The sequence below is a fragment of the Pleurodeles waltl genome, chromosome 1_1 (genome assembly GCF_031143425.1).
Source record: "Pleurodeles waltl isolate 20211129_DDA chromosome 1_1, aPleWal1.hap1.20221129, whole genome shotgun sequence".
Lineage (NCBI taxonomy): Eukaryota > Metazoa > Chordata > Amphibia > Caudata > Salamandridae > Pleurodeles > Pleurodeles waltl.
Window position 1 is genome coordinate 138,437,774 of NC_090436.1, and position 22,073 is coordinate 138,459,846.

A 22,073-nucleotide genomic window follows, 5' to 3' on the forward strand; every position below is an offset into this window, starting at 1 on the left:
AGCTTGGTTGCAACCATCTTTAAACAGGTTACAACAACTTTTATCAATAAGCATCAGACACTAATTCACACAAAGCGTTTGTCTTCAAAAAACGAAACAGTGATCGAAATTAGATAACCTTGGTTTCAACATGCATAACAGGAGTACCACTGGACAGGTAGAAGCTCACTGCATCACTTTTTAATGATTAACAAATAAGTCCTTCTGATGAAATTCTACATAAAAGTACTTTGGTATATTAATACAGTTATTTTACATTTACTTGATAGAAGCTCTGAAGAAGACAGCCTTAACCCAAGAAAGGAAATTCTGAAAGTAATGTGCCAGTTAAAGAGTGCCAGAATGGCCATGATGTGCTATCGAAGAATAAACAGTGGAAATGAGAACACATAATGACAAGTCTAAACAATGCGTTATGTTACGAGACAATGAATAACAGTATGAAGGATTATGAGAGCATAAGTTACAGGCACAAAGTGTATGACAAACCCTGCATTTGAATTTCCAAATACGAGGTAAAACGTTAACATTATGTAGTGATGTTTTTAAAACAGCAAACAGGGAACAGAAGTAGAAATCGAGAAAAAAAGAAATTGTAAGAGCTGTACATCTGCAAGCTTTTTGGAGATGACTGAGTAGTCATCGAAAAGAAGACCTAGTTGGGCCTAGCAGGCTGTTATAATCTTTAGCCCTTACAAATGCTCTCCAAACAAGTCACTTGAGCAGGACTATGAAAAAACCCATGTTCAACATATAATCATACGGTCTGATAGGATTGTTGTTGCTACAGTCACTTCATCCTAAATTAAACTGCAGTTTGCGTGCCCAGGCTTGTGGGAGCAGGTGAAAATGTATCTACTTACCCTGTATTAGCACCGCTTCAGTTCCGCTGTCCTAAAAATGTATTCACACACTGACTTGTAAATACTATTACTCCTTAGATGAAAGTTAGGTTTAAAAAAAAGTCTGTATCTTTACAGCCGCCTTGCCAAAAACATTTACCACTGCTACACAATGTGACACATTTCAGCTCTGTGTTAACTGTTCAGAAAAAAATATAGGCTTCAAGGCAAGGCAGGAAACTGTGGCTCTTGAAGGCCCATGAGAGGAGTCCTTATTAACTCCCAATATGATTCTCAATGACTACATGCTCAGCATTGGTCTATCTTTAGAATGACCACACACATTCAAAGATGCTGTGAACAGCAAAGTCTGACCAAAATGGACTCAAGAAATACGTTTTTGAGTTACTGATTACAGGTAGTGTAAATATTTGATGTTACATGAATGACACAATGCTGATGTCACAAATAGTGTGAGGGCTATTACCTCTAGAAATCAGCTCAGAAATCAGCTCAGACAAAACATGTATCGGATAATGAGTTGGAAAAGATATTTAGTTTACTGCCAAGTTTTTATCCACATAAAAAAACACCTGTGTCAGCATGTGAATATAGAATAGCCTGATGCTGGAAAACTAAGGAACCTGATCACTAGCACAGAAGAAACATTAGTTTAAGTGTTTGTAGGAAGTTGGCTCTGTATGCACTATTTCAAAGTAAGGAATAGTATGCACAGAGTCCAAGGGTTCCCCTTAGAGGTAAGATAGTGGCAAAAAGAGATAATACTAATGCTCTATTTTGTGGTAGTGTGGTCGAGCAGTAGGCTTATCAAAGGAGTAGTGTTAAGCATTTGTTGTACATACACACAGGCAATAAATGAGGAACACACACTCAGAGACAAATCCAGCCAATAGGTTTTGTTATTGAAAAATATATTTTCTTAGTTTATTTTAAGAACCACAGGTTCAAATTCTACATGTAATATCTCATTTGAAAGGTATTGCAGGTAAGTACTTTAGGAACTTTGAATCATTACATTAGCATGTATACTTTTCACATAAAACACAATAAGCTGTTTTAAAAGTGGACACAGTGCAATTTTCACAGTTCCTGGGGAGGTAAGTTTTTGTTAGTTTTAGTCAGGTAAGTAAATCACTTACAAGTCTCAGGTTTGGGTCCAAAGTAGCCCACCGTTGGGGGTTCAGAGCAACCCCAAAGTTATCACACCAGCAGCTCAGGGCCGGTCAGGTTCAGAGGTCAAAGAGGTGCCCAAAACGCATAGGCTTCAATGGAGAGAAGGGGGTGCCCCGGTTTGCCAGCAGGTAAGTACCCGCGTCTTCGGAGGGCAGACCAGGGTGGTTTTGTAGGGCACCGGGGGGGACACAAGTCCACACAAAAAGTACACCCTCAGCGGCACTGGGGCGGCCGGGTGCAGTGTAGAAACAAGCGTCGGGTTTTCAATGGAAATCAAATAGATCAAGGGATCTCTTCAGCGTTGCAGGCAGGCAAGGGGGGGGCTCCTCGGGGTAGCCATCCCCTGGGCAAGGGAGAGGGCTTCCTGGGGGTCACTCCTGCACAGGAGTTCCGTTCCTTTAGGTGCTGGGGGATGCGGGTGCAGGGTCGTTTCCAGCCGTCGGGAAATGGAGTTCAGGCAGTCGCGGTCAGGGGGAGCCTCGGGATTCCCTCTGCAGGCGTCGCTGTGGGGGCTCAGGGGGGACAACTTTGGTTACTCACGGACTCGGAGTCGCCGGAGGGTCCTCCCTGAGGTGTTGGTTCTCCACCAGTCGAGTCGGGGTCGCCGGGTGCAGTGTTGCAAGTCTCACGCTTCTTGCGGGGAGTTGCAGGGGTCTTTAAATCTGCTCCTTCGAAACAAAGTTGCAGTCTTTTTGGAGCAGTACCGCTGTCCTCGGGAGTTTCTTGGTCTCTTGGAAGCAGGGCAGTCCTCTGAGGATTCAGAGGTCGCTGGTCCTGGAGAAAGCGTCGCTGGAGCAGGGTTCTTTAGAAGGCAGGAGACAGGCCGGTAGGACTGGGGCCAAAGCAGTTGGTGTCTTCTTTCTTCTTCTGCAGGGGTTTTCAGCTCAGCAGTCTTCTTCTTCGGTAAGTTGCAGGAATCTAAATTCTTAGGTTCAGGGAAGCCCTTAAATACTAAATTTAAGGGCGTGTTTAGGTCTGGGGGGTTAGTAGCCAATGGCTACTAGCCCTGAGGGTGAGGACACCCTCTTTGTGCCTCCTCCCAAGGGGAGGGGGTCACATCCCTAATCCTATTGGGGGAATCCTCCATCTGCAAGATGGAGGATTTCTAAAAGTTGGAGTCACTTCAGCTCAGGACACCTTAGGGGCTGTCCTGACTGGCCAGTGACTCCTCCTTGTTTTTCTCATTATTTTCTCCGGCCTTGCCGCCAAAAGTGGGGGCCGAGGCCGGAGGGGGCGGGCAACTCCACTAGCTGGAGTGTCCTGCGGTGCTGGCACAAAGGGGTGAGCCTTTGAGGCTCACCGCCAGGTGTGACAGCTCCTGCCTGGGGGAGGTGTTAGCATCTCCACCCAGTGCAGGCTTTGTTACTGGCCTCAGAGTGACAAAGGCACTCTCCCCATGGGGCCAGCAACATGTCTCTAGTGTGGCAGGCTGCTGGAACCAGTCAGCCTTCACAGATAGTTGGTTAAGGTTTCAGGGGGCACCTCTAAGGTGCCCTCTGGGGTGTATTTTACAATAAAATGTACACTGGTATCAGTGTGCATTTATTGTGCTGAGAAGTTTGATACCAAACTTCCCAGTTTTCAGTGTAGCCATTATGGTGCTGTGTAGTTCGTGTAAAACAGACCCCCAGACCATATACTCTTATGGCTACCCTGCACTTACAATGTCTAAGGTATTGCTTAGACACTGTAGGGGCACAGTGCTCATGCACTGGTGCCCTCACCTATGGTATAGTGTACCCTGCCTTAGGGATGTAAGGCCTGCTAGAGGGGTGACTTATCTATACCTGCATAGGCAGTGAGAGGCTGGCATGGCATCCTGAGGGGAGTGCCATGTCGACTTACTCGTTTTGTTCTCACCAGCACACACAAGCTGGCAAGCAGGATGTCTGTGCTGAGTGAGGGGTCTCCAGGGTGGCATAAGATATGCTGCAGCCCTTAGAGACCTTCCTTGGCATCAGGGTCCTTGGTACCAGGGGTACCATTTACAAGGGACTTATCTGGATGCCAGGGTGTGCCAATTGTGGATACAAAAGTACAGGTTAGGGAAAGAACACTGGTGCTGGGGCCTGGTTAGCAGGCCTCAGCACACTTTCAATTCAAAACATAGCATCAGCAAAGGCAAAAAGTCAGGGGGTAACCATGCCAAGGAGGCATTTCCTTACAGTGTTTAAATAGGATTCGCTTAGTAGGTCTTTGAAATATTTAGGTGAAAGTACACAGACGATGCTTTGGAGCATATGATCAAAGAGTTTGCACAATTCATGGCGAGGGTCCCTCAATGTCAAAATCTTCCTTTCAAGCAGCAGCTTCTACAGCTTATCCATTGTGTTTTTGTGAGACGAAAACAGGAACTTAAGGAGAGAGCATTTAATTTTTAGTGGTTGCATCTGTGGTTGGGGGAAAGAAAGAGTGTGAGAGAGTGTGTGAGTAAGTGTGAGTGCAGACAAGATACAAATAGTGCAATTAAGTTCAAACTTTCCAGACCAGCTTAGCGGCTGCGAGTCTTACCTTTAGTGCCCTGTCTGTGCAATGTTCTGATCTAAAGCAAAGATGCAAATATTCTGTATGGATGGGACCACAAGGGTAAGCTTAGATTTTGTCAAATAAGAATAAAGCTTGGATGCTGTGTGAAGGTTAGAGTATGAAATGGTTATCAGTGGCATTAGCTTCCTTAAGGCTGGCATGATTCCATCCCTTTTCCACTGGTTTAAGAGTTTAATTTTAGGTAGTGCTAGAACATCTGTATAGCCTTTTCAATCAACTGTAAGGCGAGATAAAGCGTGATCAAGAAATGATGCTGCTGTTTTGTTTTTTTAAAGTGTCTTTCGTTTGTTTTCTCATTAGCTGTTTACCGGGTATTCACTCCCAAGGCTTTTGGTATTTTGAGGAATAGAATGTGTGATTTGGCACAAATGTTTGGTGCAAAAGTGGTGGGATTAATTCACTAGTATATGGAGATATTAGCTTTAGCCTTTTGGGAGACAGAGACAGAAATTGAATAGCATACAGGCCTTTATGTGGCAGTGGCAAGTGGGAAGAATCACTGTGTTTATTTGCAGAGATCATAGCTCTGTGGTACAGTGCTGAATTGCTGGAGGTTAGATGTTGCTACCACTAAGTAGAAGGAAAAAAAAACGCGAACCACCTGTAATGCCAAAACCCCCTTATGAGTATCTTCTTTAAATACATACACACTTAATCGTGAACATTTGGGATTTCGGAACACACTAAACAAACAAAGAGGAAAACTCTCCAAGTAGCAGATAACACTTATGTAAAGACAACATTTGAACATAAGTGGCAAAAATCGCAGGGTAAAAGAAAAATCACAAATGGGTATAAAACCATGAAGCAGCACTGCTGCAGAGAACGCTCATTTTTAGGTCTCTGCTAGACAGTGCATGTGCTGTCTCGAAGAGACTGCTGTATTTACTTTGTTGGCTTCAGCCGACCCATAGACTTCCCATTTGCTGGCTCCATTGTCACTCTAATATTCTTTCTCCCCATTTGTCCATGGCATGCATGTGTCAATCCTCTTCCTCGGTTTAGCCCTTCTAGGGCAAATGGACCAATTACTCCTATCCATCCACTGCTCCCATTTGAGGAACTGTTTAAGGAACTATTTTTTTTTTTTTTTTTTTAAGAGCACTACTTCACACAAGTGCATGTGTTTTTACTTGTTCAATTTGTGTTAACAGGCCTGTATATCTTGTTCTCCTCCCTGCATATTTACTGTGCATCCAAAGACAAAGGTCAGCCACTGTTTTCCAAGGGCACCTGTTTATTTTTCTTTCTCTGGCTTCAAAGTGAGAGGATTATTTTAAATGAACACAACGGTTTTGCTTGCCTGCCCCCGAAACCCTTTCAACTTCGCTGCTTGAGCCATCTCACCACCCCCTACCTCATTGCTACTTCTTTATCAGGGTTGTGATAATTTGTAGGTGGCAGCATATGTAATTTTAAGCAGGGCTGTAATCGTTTTAAGGAACAGACAGCATTTCTCAACCAGAACGGTTACAATTCTAGGAAACAGTAGGCAGTACTGGCACTTCTAAGTAGTGCTATGATAAATTATTGGGGACAGTGCCATGACTTCTCAGTGCTGCGACTGCGATGTTAATGGAGAAAAAAGTACTTTCAGATGTTAACAGGACTGCTGTTTAGTGAATGGACATAAGCAGCACTTTTCATGGGTTATAAATTTTAAAAGTACAGTGAGGCTTTTCAGTATGGCCGATATACTTTAAATAAGACAGTATGCATATCTTTCGTTCACACTGCTACACTTGAAATGAGACAGTACTGGCAAGGATTAACAATGTTCTATTCTTTATTGTGACCGTACCAGCACTCTCCCTAACCGAGCAGAGAAATTTCCTAGGACAATACCAGCAGTTCTCAGTGGTGGCTTTAAGTGTGAGTGTGAGTGTGAGTGTGTGTGTGTGTGTGTGTGTGTGTGTGTGTGTGTGTGTGTGTGTGTGTGTGTGTGTGTGTGCCCCACAGCACCGCTGCTGTATTGATGGGACGGGAGTGAGAGTGATTTTTTTTTTTTTTTTGTTAATTTTTTTTTTTTTTTTAGTCAAAGTGATGCATTTTGAACAATACTGCCAGAACTTAGCCGGCAGCCACCCATGAACAGTTGCCACTGAGTGGCTCTCTGAGCCCTTTCCTTTTTTGACATTTTTCGTCTTTGAGATGTTTGGATTTCTTTTTAAATGTTGTCTTTAAAATCGCACATAGATTCAAAATGTATACTTTTGCACTACGGCGTACGCTGCTACAGGATGCAAGAGCTTCACCAATGAGCGAAGCTGCCTCTTCTGAGTGACAGCAGTCCACGAAGGCTGCCATATTTAATAAACTGTGCTGTTTATGGCTCTGCCTCCCTGGCTTGCTGTTAAAGGCACAGAGTCTCACCCTAATGCCTTTTAGTACGCCTAGGCTTAGTGAGGCAGCTTACATGGCAACCCTCAGGATTCAGACAGGAGACTACCGATTTACTGTGCTCTATTGGAGTGGGAAGGGTTCTCTAATTCACAGTCAGACAGCAAGTACCTCTTCAGTGGTTCAGGGCTGAGTTCTGGCGGTATCCCATTTATCCTCAGATGAACTAGTGCTAAATGTGCGGGATGTTCGGGGCCTCACAAACCTGTCCATTAATTATAGATGTACTACTTTGGGGGAACCAGACATTTGTTTTTCTACATGATCTGCCTTCATACAAACTACCTGTCCACCTCACCCACAAACCATATATAAGCTCAATCATTCAGAATAGTTCCTTTGCCTTTCCTCTACTAGTGTGTGCTAACCTACTAGGCACCACACAAGTTGTGACCGACTCTGACCCGCACACTGCTTTCCCTGGCTGAGCCGGTTCTCCTCTTCCCAATATTTTGTCCGACTTTCAGCCATGCTGAACTGAAAATGCGTCTCTGACTGGCAGGAAGGATGGCGGTCGTTGTAAGGATAACTGTAAGGAAATGCCTCCTTGGCATGGTTGCCCCCTGACTTTTTGCCTTTGCTGATGCTATGTTTACAATTGAAAGTGTGCTGAGGCCTGCTAACCAGGTCCCAGCACCAGTGTTCTTTCCCTAACCTGTACTTTTGTATCCACAATTGGCAGACCCTGGCATCCAGATAAGTCCCGCGTAACTGGTACTTCTAGTACCAAGGGCCCTGATGCCAAGGAAGGTCTCTAAGGGCTGCAGCATGTCTTATGCCACCCTAGAGACCTCTCACTCAGCACAGACACACTGCTTGCCAGCTTGTGTGTGCTAGTGAGGACAAAACGAGTAAGTCGACATGGCACTCCCCTCAGGGTGCCATGCCAGCCTCTCACTGCCTATGCAGTATAGGTAAGACACCCCTCTAGCAGGCCTTACAGCCCTAAGGCAGGGTGCACTATACCATAGGTGAGGGTACCAGTGCATGAGCATGGTACCCCTACAGTGTCTAAACAAAACCTTAGACATTGTAAGTGCAGGGTAGCCATAAGAGTATATGGTCTGGGAGTCTGTCAAACACGAACTCCACAGCACCATAATGGCTACACTGAAAACTGGGAAGTTTGGTATCAAACTTCTCAGCACAATAAATGCACACTGATGCCAGTGTACATTTTATTGCAAAATACACCCCAGAGGGCACCTTAGAGGTGCCCCCTGAAACTTAACCGACTGTCTGTGTAGGCTGACTAGTTCCAGCAGCCTGCCACACCAGAGACATGTTGCTGGCCCCATGGGGAGAGTGCCTTTGTCACTCTGAGGCCAGTAACAAAGCCTGCACTGGGTGGAGATGCTAACACCTCCCCCAGGCAGGAGCTGTGACACCTGGCGGTGAGCCTCAAAGGCTCACCCCTTTGTCACAGCCCAGCAGGGCACTCCAGCTTAGTGGAGTTGCCCGCCCCCTCCGGCCACGGCCCCCACTTTTGGCGGCAAGGCTGGAGGGAACAAAGAAAGCAACAAGGAGGAGTCACTGGCCAGTTAAGACAGCCCCTAAGGTGTCCTGAGCTGAGGTGACTCTAACTTTTAGAAATCCTCCATCTTGCAGATGGAGGATTCCCCCAATAGGGTTAGGATTGTGACCCCCTCCCCTTGGGAGGAGGCACAAAGAGGGTGTACCCACCCTCAGGGCTAGTAGCCATTGGCTACTAACCCCCCAGACCTAAACACGCCCTTAAATTTAGTATTTAAGGGCTACCCTGAACCCTAGAAAATTAGATTCCTGCAACTACAAGAAGGACTGCCTAGCTGAAAACCCCTGCAGAGGAAGACCAGAAGACGACAACTGCCTTGGCTCCAGAAACTCACCGGCCTGTCTCCTGCCTTCCAAAGATCCTGCTCCAGCGACGCCTTCCAAAGGGACCAGCGACCTCGACATCCTCTGAGGACTGCCCCTGCTTCGAAAAGACAAGAAACTCCCGAGGACAGCGGACCTGCTCCAAGAAAGGCTGCAACTTTGTTTCCAGCAGCCTGGAAAGAACCCTGCAAGCTCCCCGCAAGAAGCGTGAGACTTGCAACACTGCACCCGGCGACCCCGACTCGGCTGGTGGAGATCCAACACCTCAGGAGGGACCCCAGGACTACTCTGATACTGTGAGTACCAAAACCTGTCCCCCCTGAGCCCCCACATCGCCACCTGCAGAGGGAATCCCGAGGCTTCCCCTGACCGCGACTCTTTGAATCCTAAGTCCCGACGCCTGGGAGAGACCCTGCACCCGCAGCCCCCAGGACCTGAAGGACCGGACTTTCACTGGAGAAGTGACCCCCAGGAGTCCCTCTCCCTTGCCCAAGTGGAGGTTTCCCCGAGGAACCCCCCCCTTGCCTGCCTGCAGCGCTGAAGAGATCCCGAGATCTCTCATTGACTAACATTGCAAACCCGACGCTTGTTTCTACACTGCACCCGGCCGCCCCCGCGCTGCTGAGGGTAAAATTTCTGTGTGGGCTTGTGTCCCCCCCGATGCCCTACAAAACCCCCCTGGTCTGCCCTCCGAAGACGCGGGTACTTACCTGCAAGCAGACCGGAACCGGGGCACCCCCTTCTCTCCATTCTAGCCTATGTGTTTTGGGCACCACTTTGAACTCTGCACCTGACCGGCCCTGAGCTGCTGGTGTGGTGACTTTGGGGTTGCTCTGAACCCCCAACGGTGGGCTACCTTGGACCAAGAACTGAACCCTGTAAGTGTCTTACTTACCTGGTAAAACTAACAAAAACTTACCTCCCCCAGGAACTGTGAAAATTGCACTAAGTGTCCACTTTTAAAACAGCTATTTGTCAATAACTTGAAAAGTATACATGCAATTTTTATGATTTAAAGTTCCTAAAGTACTTACCTGCAATACCTTTCGAATGCGATATTACATGTAGAATTTGAACCTGTGGTTCTTAAAATAAACTAAGAAAAGATATTTTTCTATACAAAAACCTATTGGCTGGATTTGTCTCTGAGTGTGTGTACCTCATTTATTGTCTATGTGTATGTACAACAAATGCTTAACACTACTCCTTGGATAAGCCTACTGCTCGACCACACTACCACAAAATAGAGCATTAGTATTATCTCTTTTTACCACTATTTTACCTCTAAGGGGAACCCTTGGACTCTGTGCATGCTATTCCTTACTTTGAAATAGCACATACAGAGGCAACTTCCTACATTGGTGGATCAGCGGTGGGGTACAAGACTTTGCATTTGCTGGACTACTCAGCCAATACCTGATCACACGACAAATTCCAAAATTGTCATTAGAAATTGATTTTTGCAATTTGAAAAGTTTTCTAAATTCTTAAAAGACCTGCTAGGGCCTTGTGTTAGATCCTGTTTAGCATTTCTTTTAGAGTTTAAAAGTTTGTAAAAGTTTGAATTAGATTCTAGAACCAGTTGTAGATTCTTAAAAAGTATTCCAACTTTTAGAAGCAAAATGTCTAGCACAGATGTGACTGTGGTGGAACTCGACACCACACCTTACCTCCATCTTAAGATGAGGGAGCTAAGGTCACTCTGTAAAATAAAGAAAATAACAATGGGCCCCAAACCTACCAAAATACAGCTCCAGGAGCTTTTGGCAGAGTTTGAAAAGGCCAACCCCTCTGAGGGTGGCAACTCAGAGGAAGAGGATAGCGACTTGGAGGAAAATTCCCCCCTACCAGTCCTATCTAGGGAGAACAGGGTCTCTCAAACCCTGACTCCAAAAATAATAGTCAGAGATGCTGGTTCCCTCACAGGAGAGACCAACACCTCTGAAATCACTGAGGATAACCCCAGTGAAGAGGACATCCAGTTAGCCAGGATGGCCAAAAGATTGGCTTTGGAAAGACAGATCCTAGTCATAGAGAGGGAAAGACAAGAGATGGGCCTAGGACCCATCAATGGTGGCAGCAACATAAATAGGGTCAGAGATTCTCCTGACATGTTGAAAATCCCCAAAGGGATTGTAACTAAATATGAAGATGGTGATGACATCACCAAATGGTTCACAGCTTTTGAGAGGGCTTGTGTAACCAGAAAAGTGAACAGATCTCACTGGGGTGCTCTCCTTTGGGAAATGTTCACAGGAAAGTGTAGGGATAGACTCCTCACACTCTCTGGACAAGATGCAGAATCTTATGACCTCATGAAGGGTACCCTGATTGAGGGCTTTGGATTCTCCACTGAGGAGTATAGGATTAGATTCAGGGGGGCTCAAAAATCCTCGAGCCAGACCTGGGTTGACTTTGTAGACTACTCAGTGAAAACACTAGATGGTTGGATTCAAGGCAGTGGTGTAAGTAATTATGATGGGCTGTACAATTTATTTGTGAAAGAACACCTGTTAAGTAATTGTTTCAATGATAAACTGCATCAGCATCTGGTAGACCTAGGACCAATTTCTCCCCAAGAATTGGGAAAGAAGGCGGACCATTGGGTCAAGACAAGGGTGTCCAAGACTTCAACAGGGGGTGACCAAAAGAAAGGGGTCACAAAGACTCCCCAGGGGAAGGGTGATGAGACAACCAAAACTATAAATAGTAAAGAGTCTTCTACAGGCCCCCAAAAACCTGCACAGGAGGGTGGGCCCAGAGCCTCTTCACAAAACAATGGGTACAAGGGTAAAAACTTTGATCCCAAAAAGGCCTGGTGTCATAGCTGTAAACAGCATGGACACCAAACTGGAGACAAGGCCTGTCCCAAGAAAGGTTCCACTCCAAACTCCCATCCAGGTAACACTGGTATGGCTAGTCTCCAAGTGGGATCAACAGTGTGCCCAGAGCAAATCAGGGTCCACACTGAAGCTACTCTAGTCTCTGAGGGTGGGGTGGATTTAGCCACACTAGCTGTCTGGCCGCCTAACATGCAAAAATACAGACAGCAACTCTTAATTAATGGGACTAGAATAGAGGGCCTGAGGGATACAGGTGCCAGTGTCACCATGGTGACAGAGAAACTGGTTTCCCCTGGCCAATACCTGACTGGAAAAACTTACACAGTCACCAACGCTGACAATCAGAGAAAAGTACATCCCATGGCAATGGTTACTTTAGAATGTGGAGGGGTCAATGGCCTGAAACAGGTGGTGGTCTCCTCAAATATCCCAGTGGACTGTCTGCTTGGAAATGACCTGGAGTCCTCAGCATGGGCTGAGGTAGAACTAAAAACCCATGCAGCAATGCTGGGTATCCCTGAACTGGTGTGTGTGAAAACAAGAGCACAATGCAAGGCACAGGGTGAACAAATAGAGCTGGAGTCTGGAAGAATGGCCCAGCCTACCAAGAGAACAGGAAAGTCAGTTGGGAAACCAACTGCAACACAGCAAAAGAAAGGGAACCTCTCTTCTCAGGAAGAAGTTCTGCCCTCTGAGGGAACTGAGCCTTTGGAGCTGGAACCTTATCAGGTTGAGCTCTTAGGCCCAGGGGGACCCTCAAGGGAGGAGCTGTGTAAGGGACAAGAAACCTGTCCCTCTCTTGAAGGCCTTAGGCAGCAAGCTGCTGAAGAGTCCAAAGGCAAGAAAAATGGAACACATAGGGTCTATTGGGAAGATGGACTCCTGTACACTGAGGCCAGAGACCCCAAACCTGGTGCCACTAGGAGAGTGGTAGTGCCTCAGCTGTTCAGAGAGTTCATCCTAACATTGGCCCATGACATTCCCCTTGCTGGACATTTGGGACAAACCAAGACGTGGGAGAGGTTAGTCAACCACTTCTACTGGCCCAATATGTCCAACATGGTTAAGGAGTTTTGCCTCTCCTGCCCCACCTGTCAAGCCAGTGGTAAGACAGGTGGGCATCCAAAGGCCCCCCTCATTCCACTTCCAGTGGTGGGGGTTCCCTTTGAAAGAGTGGGTGTGGACATAGTTGGTCCACTAGAACCTCCCACAGCCTCAGGAAATATGTATATCCTGGTAGTAGTGGATCATGCTACCAGGTATCCTGAAGCTATTCCCCTTAGGTCGACTACTGCCCCTGCAGTAGCCAAGGCCCTCATTGGTATCTTTACCAGAGTGGGTTTCCCTAAGGAGGTGGTGTCTGACAGAGGTACCAACTTCATGTCAGCATACCTGAAACATATGTGGAATGAGTGTGGAGTGACTTATAAATTCACTACACCTTACCATCCACAAACTAATGGCTTAGTTGAGAGATTCAACAAGACATTAAAGGGCATGATCATGGGGCTCCCAGAAAAGCTCAAAAGGAGATGGGATGTCCTCTTGCCATGTCTGCTTTTCGCTTACAGAGAGGTGCCACAGAAGGGAGTAGGATTCTCACCCTTTGAACTTCTGTTTGGTCACCCTGTAAGGGGACCACTTGCTCTTGTTAAAGAAGGCTGGGAGAGACCTCTTCAGGAGCCTAAACAAGACATAGTGGACTATGTACTTGGCCTTCGCTCTAGAATGGCAGAGTACATGGAAAAGGCAACCAAAAACCTTGAGGCCAGCCAACAGCTCCAGAAGTTTTGGTATGACCAAAAGGCTGCACTGGTTGAGTTCCAACCAGGGCAGAAAGTCTGGGTTCTGGAGCCTGTGGCTCCCAGGGCACTCCAGGACAAATGGAGTGGCCCTTACCCAGTGCTAGAAAGGAAGAGTCAGGTCACCTACCTGGTGGACCTGGGCACAAGCAGGAGCCCCAAGAGGGTGATCCATGTGAACCGCCTTAAGCTCTTCCATGACAGGGCTGATGTGAATCTGTTGATGGTAACAGATGAGGATCAGGAGGCAGAGAGTGAACCTCTCCCTGATCTTCTGTCATCAGACCCAAAAGATGGCTCAGTAGATGGAGTGATCTACTCAGACACCCTCTCTGGCCAACAGCAAGCTGATTGTAGGAGAGTCCTACAACAGTTTCCTGAACTCTTCTCCTTAACCCCTGGTCAGACACACCTGTGTACCCATGATGTGGACACAGGAGACAGCATGCCTGTCAAAAACAAAATCTTTAGACAGTCTGACCATGTTAAGGAAAGCATTAAGGTGGAAGTCCACAAGATGCTGTAATTGGGAGTAATTGAGCGCTCTGACAGCCTCTGGGCTAGCCCAGTGGCCTTAGTCCCCAAACCTCACACCAAAGATGGAAAGAAAGAGATGAGGTTTTGTGTAGACTACAGAGGGCTCAATTCTGTCACCAAGACAGATGCTCATCCAATTCCTAGAGCTGATGAGCTCATAGATAAATTAGGTGCTGCCAAATTCTTAAGTACCTTTGACTTGACAGCAGGGTACTGGCAAATAAAAATGGCACCTGGAGCAAAAGAGAAAACAGCATTCTCCACACCTGATGGGCATTATCAGTTTACTGTTATGCCCTTTGGTTTAAAGAATGCCCCTGCCACCTTCCAAAGGTTGGTGAATCAAGTCCTTGCTGGCTTGGAGTCCTTTAGCACAGCTTATCTTGATGATATTGCTGTCTTTAGCTCCACCTGGCAGGATCACCTGGTCCACCTGAAGAAGGTTTTGAAGGCTCTGCAATCTGCAGGCCTCTCTATCAAGGCATCCAAATGCCAGATAGGGCAGGGAACTGTGGTTTACTTGGGCCACCTTGTAGGTGGAGGCCAAGTTCAGCCACTCCAACCCAAGATCCAGACTATTCTGGACTGGGTAGCTCCAAAAACCCAGACTCAAGTCAGGGCATTCCTTGGCTTGACTGGGTATTACAGGAGGTTTGTGAAGGGATATGGATCCATTGTGACAGCCCTCACTGAACTCACCTCCAAGAAAATGCACAAGAAAGTGAACTGGACTGTGGAATGCCAACAGGCCTTTGACACCCTGAAACAAGCAATGTGCTCAGCACCAGTTCTAAAAGCTCCAGATTATTCTAAGCAGTTCATTGTGCAGACTGATGCCTCTGAACATGGGATAGGGGCAGTTTTGTCCCAAACAAATGATGATGGCCTTGACCAGCCTGTTGCTTTCATTAGCAGGAGGTTACTCCCCAGGGAGCAGCGTTGGAGTGCCATTGAGAGGGAGGCCTTTGCTGTGGTTTGGTCCCTGAAGAAGCTGAGACCATACCTCTTTGGAACTCACTTCCTAGTTCAAACTGACCACAGACCTCTCAAATGGCTGATGCAAATGAAAGGTGAAAATCCTAAACTGTTGAGGTGGTCCATCTCCCTACAGGGAATGGACTTTATAGTGGAACACAGACCTGGGACTGCCCATGCCAATGCAGATGGCCTTTCCAGGTTCTTCCACTTAGAAAATGAAGACTCTCTTGGGAAAGGTTAGTCTCATCCTCTTTCGTTTGGGGGGGGGGGTTGTGTAAGGAAATGCCTCCTTGGCATGGTTGCCCCCTGACTTTTTGCCTTTGCTGATGCTATGTTTACAATTGAAAGTGTGCTGAGGCCTGCTAACCAGGCCCCAGCACCAGTGTTCTTTCCCTAACCTGTACTTTTGTATCCACAATTGGCAGACCCTGGCATCCAGATAAGTCCCTCGTAACTGGTACTTCTAGTACCAAGGGCCCTGATGCCAAGGAAGGTCTCTAAGGGCTGCAGCATGTCTTATGCCACCCTGGAGACCTCTCACTCAGCACAGACACACTGCTTGCCAGCTTGTGTGTGCTAGTGAGGACAAAACGAGTAAGTCGACATGGCACTCCCCTCAGGGTGCCATGCCAGCCTCTCACTGCCTATGCAGTATAGGTAAGACACCCCTCTAGCAGGCCTTACAGCCCTAAGGCAGGGTGCACTATACCATAGGTGAGGGTACCAGTGCATGAGCATGGTACCCCTACAGTGTCTAAACAAAACCTTAGACATTGTAAGTGCAGGGTAGCCATAAGAGTATATGGTCTGGGAGTCTGTCAAACACGAACTCCACAGCACCATAATGGCTACACTGAAAACTGGGAAGTTTGGTATCAAACTTCTCAGCACAATAAATGCACACTGATGCCAGTGTACATTTTATTGCAAAATACACCCCAGAGGGCACCTTAGAGGTGCCCCCTGAAACTTAACCGACTGTCTGTGTAGGCTGACTAGTTCCAGCAGCCTGCCACACCAGAGACATGTTGCTGGCCCCATGGGGAGAGTGCCTTTGTCACTGAGGCCAGTAACAAAGCCTGCACTGGGTGGAGATGCTAACACCTCCCCCAGGCAGGAGCTGTGACACCTGGCGGTGAGCCTCAAAGGCTCACCCCTTTGTCACAGCCCAGCAGGGCACTCCAGCTTAGTGGAGTTGCCCGCCCCCTCCGGCCACGGCCCCCACTTTTGGCGGCAAGGCTGGAGGGAACAAAGAAAGCAACAAGGAGGAGTCACTGGCCAGTCAGGACAGCCCCTAAGGTGTCCTGAGCTGAAGTGACTCTAACTTTTAGAAATCCTCCATCTTGCAGATGGAGGATTCCCCCAATAGGGTTAGGATTGTGACCCCCTCCCCTTGGGAGGAGGCACAAAGAGGGTGTACCCACCCTCAGGGCTAGTAGCCATTGGCTACTAACCCCCCAGACCTAAACACGCCCTTAAATTTAGTATTTAAGGGCTACCCTGAACCCTAGAAAATTAGATTCCTGCAACTACAAGAAGGACTGCCTAGCTGAAAACCCCTGCAGAGGAAGACCAGAAGACGACAACTGCCTTGGCTCCAGAAACTCACCGGCCTGTCTCCTGCCTTCCAAAGATCCTGCTCCAGCGACGCCTTCCAAAGGGACCAGCGACCTCGACATCCTCTGAGGACTGCCCCTGCTTCGAAAAGACAAGAAACTCCCGAGGACAGCGGACCTGCTCCAAGAAAGGCTGCAACTTTGTTTCCAGCAGCCTGGAAAGAACCCTGCAAGCTCCCCGCAAGAAGCGTGAGACTTGCAACACTGCACCCGGCGACCCCGACTCGGCTGGTGGAGATCCAACACCTCAGGAGGGACCCCAGGACTACTCTGATACTGTGAGTACCAAAACCTGTCCCCCCTGAGCCCCCACAGCGCCACCTGCAGAGGGAATCCCGAGGCTTCCCCTGACCGCGACTCTTTGAATCCTAAGTCCCGACGCCTGGGAGAGACCCTGCACCCGCAGCCCCCAGGACCTGAAGGACCGGACTTTCACTGGAGAAGTGACCCCCAGGAGTCCCTCTCCCTTGCCCAAGTGGAGGTTTCCCCGAGGAACCCCCCCCTTGCCTGCCTGCAGCGCTGAAGAGATCCCGAGATCTCTCATTGACTAACATTGCAAACCCGACGCTTGTTTCTACACTGCACCCGGCCGCCCCCGCGCTGCTGAGGGTAAAATTTCTGTGTGGGCTTGTGTCCCCCCCGGTGCCCTACAAAACCCCCCTGGTCTGCCCTCCGAAGACGCGGGTACTTACCTGCAAGCAGACCGGAACCGGGGCACCCCCTTCTCTCCATTCTAGCCTATGTGTTTTGGGCACCACTTTGAACTCTGCACCTGACCGGCCCTGAGCTGCTGGTGTGGTGACTTTGGGGTTGCTCTGAACCCCCAACGGTGGGCTACCTTGGACCAAGAACTGAACCCTGTAAGTGTCTTACTTACCTGGTAAAACTAACAAAAACTTACCTCCCCCAGGAACTGTGAAAATTGCACTAAGTGTCCACTTTTAAAACAGCTATTTGTCAATAACTTGAAAAGTATACATGCAATTGTTATGATTTAAAGTTCCTAAAGTACTTACCTGCAATACCTTTCGAATGAGATATTACATGTAGAATTTGAACCTGTGGTTCTTAAAATAAACTAAGAAAAGATATTTTTCTATACAAAAACCTATTGGCTGGATTTGTCTCTGAGTGTGTGTACCTCATTTATTGTCTATGTGTATGTACAACAAATGCTTAACACTACTCCTTGGATAAGCCTACTGCTCGACCACACTACCACAAAATAGAGCATTAGTATTATCTCTTTTTACCACTATCTTACCTCTAAGGGGAACCCTTGGACTCTGTGCATCCTATTCCTTACTTTGAAATAGTGCATACAGAGCCAAATTCCTACATTGGTGGATCAGCGGTGGGATACAAGACTTTGCATTTGCTGGACTACTCAGCCAATACCTGATCACACGACAAATTCCAAAAATTGTCATTAGAAATTGATTTTTGCAATTTGAGCTATTTTTCTACATTTTTAAAAGTCCTGCTAGGGCCTTGTGTTAGTCCCTGTTAGCATTTCTTTTAGAGTTTAAAAGTTTTGTGAAAGTTTGAATTAGAACCTAGAACTAGTTTTAGATTCTTAAAAAGTATTCCAACTTTTAGAAACGTAATGTCTGGTGCAGAAGAGAATGTGATGGAACTCGACCTCACACCTTACCTCCATCTTAAGATGAGGGAGCTAAGGTCTCTCTGCAAAATAAAGAAAATCCCAGTTGGCTTAAGACCCTCCAAACAACAGCTCCAGGAGCTTTTGGCAGAGTTTGAAAAAGCCAACCCCTCTGAGGAGGACCTCACAGAGGGAGAAGATAGTGACTTGGAGGAGAATTCCCCCCTTCCAGTCCTAATTAGGGTCATCAGGGAACCTCAATCCCTGACTCCAAACATAATAGTCAGAGATGCTGCTTCCCTCACAGGAGGGGCCAGCACCTCTGTTATCACTGAGGAGAGCCTCAGTGAAGATGACCTCCTGTTAGCCATGATGGCCAAAAGATTGGCTTTGGAGAGACAGCTCCTAGCCATAGAAAGGGAAAGACAAAAGATGGGCCTAGGTCCCATCAATGGTGGCAGCAACATAAATAGGGTCAGAGATTCTCCTGACATGTTGAAAATCCCAAAAGGGATTGTAACTAAATATGAAGATGGTGATGACATCACCAAATGGTTCACAGCTTTAGAGAGGGCTTGTGCAACCAGAAAAGTAAACAGATCTCACTGGGGTGCTCTCCTTTGGGAAATGTTCACAGGAAAGTGTAGGGATAGACTCCTCACACTCTCTGGAAAAGATGCAGAATCTTATGACCTCATGAAGGGAACCCTGATTGAGGGCTTTGGATTCTCCACTGAGTATAGAATTAGATTCAGGGGGGCTCAAAAAACCTCGAGCCAGACCTGGGTTGATTTTGTGGACTACTCAGTGAAAACACTGGATGGTTGGATTCAAGGCAGTGGTGTTAATGATTATGATGGGCTGTACAATTGATTTGTGAAAGAACACCTATTGAGTAATTGTTCAAATGATAAACTGCATCAGCATCTGGTAGACCTAGGACCAATTTATCCCCAAGAATTGGGAAAGAAGGCGGACCATTGGGTCAAGACTAGGGTGACCAAGACTTCCACAGGGGGTGACCAAAAGAAAGGGGTCACAAAGCCTCCCCAGGGGAAGAGTGTTGAGACATCCAAAAACAAAAATAGTAAAGAGTCTTCTTCAGGCCCCCAGAAACCTGCACAGGAGGGTGGGCCCAGAGCCTCTTCACAAAACAATTTTGGGTACAAGGGTAAAAACTTTGATCAAAAAAAGGCCTGGTGTCGTAGCTGTAATCAGCCTAGACACCAAACTGGAGACAAGGCCTGTCCCAAGAAAAGTACCACTTCCAACTCCACTCCAGCTAACACTGGAATGGCTAGTCTTCAAGTGGGATCAACAGTGGGCCCAGAGCAAATCAGGTGTCACACTGAAGCTACATTAGTCTCGGAGGGTGGGGTGGATTTAGCCACACTGGCTGCCTGGCCTCCTAACATGCAAAAATACAGGCAGCAGCTCTTAATTAATGGGACAAGTGTAGAAGGCCTGAGGGATACAGGTGCCAGTGTCACCATGGTGACAGAGAAACTGGTTTCCCCTGGTCAATACCTGGCTGGACAAACTTATCCAGTCACCAACGCTGACAATCAGACTAAAGTACATCCCATGGCTATGGTAACTTTAGAGTGGGGAGGGGTCAATGGCCTGAAACAGGTGGTGGTCTCCTCAAATATCCCAGTAGACTGTTTGCTTGGAAATGACCTGGAGTCCTCAGCATGGGCTGAGGTAGAACTGAAAACCCATGCAGCCATGCTGGGTATTCCTGAACTGGTGTGTGTCAAGACAAGGGCACAGTGCAAGGCTCAGGGTGAAAAAGTAGAGCTGGAGCCTGGAAAAAGGGCCCAGCCTACCAAGAGAAAAGGAAAGACAACTGGGAAACCAGCTGCAACACAACAACAAAAAGAGAACCTCTCTTCTCAGGAAGTTCTGCCCTCTAAGGGAACTGAGCCTATGGAGTTAGAACCTTATCAGGTTGAGCTCTTAGGCCCAGGGGGACCCTCAAGGGAGCAGTTGTGTAAGGGGCAAGAAACCGGTCCCTCTCTTGAAGGCCTTAGGCAGCAAGCTGCTGAAGAGTCCAATGGCAAGAAAACTGGAACACATAGGGTCTATTGGGAAGAAGCACTCCTTTACACTGAGGCAAGAGATCCCAAACCTGGTGCCACTAGGAGAGAGGTAGTATCTCAGGAGTTTAGGGAGTTCATACTGACCTTAGCCCATGATATTCCTCTTGCTGGGCATTTGGGACAAACCAAGACGTGGGAGAGACTAGTCAACCACTTCTACTGGCCCAACATGTCCCAGAAAGTCAAGGAGTTTTGTGTCTCCTGTACCACCTGTCAAGCCAGTGGTAAGACCGGTGGACATCCAAAGGCCCCCCTCAATCCACTTCCAGTGGTGGGGTCCCCTTTGAAAGAGTGGGTGTGGACATAGTGGGTCCACTGGAACCTCCCACAGCCTCAGGGAATATGTACATACTAGTAGTAGTGGATCATGCTACTAGATACCCTGAAGCTATTCCCCTTAGGTCGACTACTGCCCCTGCAGTAGCCAAGGCCCTCATTGGTATTTTTACCAGAGTGGGTTTTCCTAAGGAGGTGGTGTCTGACAGAGGTACCAACTTCATGTCAGCATACCTGAAACACATGTGGAATGAGTGTGGAGTGACTTATAAATTCACTACACCCTACACATCCACAAACTAATGGCCTTGTTGAGAGATTCAACAAGACATTAAAAGGCATGTGTAGGAAGTTGGCTCCGTATGCACTATTTCAAAGTAAGGAATAGTATGCACAGAGTCCAAGGGTTCCCCTTAGAGGTAAGATAGCGGCAAAAAGAGATAATACTAATGCTCTATTTTGTGGTAGTGTGGTCGAGCAGTAGGCTTATCAAAGGAGTAGTGTTAAGCATTTGTTGTACATACACACAAGCAATAAATGAGGAACACACACTCAGAGACAAATCCAGCCAATAGGTTTTGTTATAGAAAAATATATTTTCTTAGTTTATTTTAAGAACCACAGGTTCAAATTTTACATGTAATATCTCATTTGAAAGGTATTGCAGGTAAGTACTTTAGGAACTTTGAATCATTTCATTAGCATGTATACTTTTTACATAAAACACAATAAGCTGTTTTAAAAGTGGACACTAGTGCAATTTTCACAGTTCCTGGGGGAGGTAAAGTAATGTTAGTTTTAACAGGTAAGTAAGTCACTTACAGGTTTCAGTTTTTGGTCCAAGGTAGCCCACCGTTGGGGGTTCAGAGCAACCCCAAAGTTACCACACCAGCAGCTCAGGGCCGGTCAGGTGCAGAGGTCAAAGAGGTGCCCAAAATGCATAGGCTTCAATGGAGAGAAGGGGGTGCCCCGGTTCCAGTCTGCCAGCAGGTAAGGACCCGCGTCTTCGGAGGGCAGACCAGGGGGGTTTTGTAGGGCACCGGGGGCGGGGGACACAGGTCAGCACAAAAAGTACACCCTCAGCAGCGCTGGGGCGGCCGGGTGCAGTGTGCAAACACGCGTCAGGTTTGTAATGGTTTTCAATGAGAGATCAAGGGATCTCTTCAGCGTTGCAGGCAGGCAAGGGGGGTGCTCCTCAGGGTAGCCACCACCTGGGCAAGGGAGAGGGCCTCCTGGGGGTCACTCCTGCACAGGAGTTCCGATTCTTTAGGTGCTGGGGGCTGCGGATGCAGAGTCTTTTCCAGCCGTCGGAAAATGGAGTTTAGGCAGTCGCGGTCAGGGGGAGCCTCGGGATTCCCTCTGCAGGCGTCGCTGTGGGGGCTCAGGGGGAACAACTTTGGTTACTCACAGTCGTAGAGTCGCCGGAGGGTCCTCCCTGAAGCGTTGTTTCTCCACCAGTCGAGTCGGGGTCGGCGG

The 22,073-nt window shown here is 47.5% G+C and overlaps 1 protein-coding gene across 4 annotated transcripts in view; it reads right to left on the reverse strand.

The window, feature by feature from the left end:
- SMAD2 (SMAD family member 2) overlaps positions 1–22,073 on the reverse strand; it is a 379,037-nt gene that overhangs the window by 238,515 nt on the left and 118,449 nt on the right. The gene's annotated exons all lie outside the window — the stretch shown is intronic.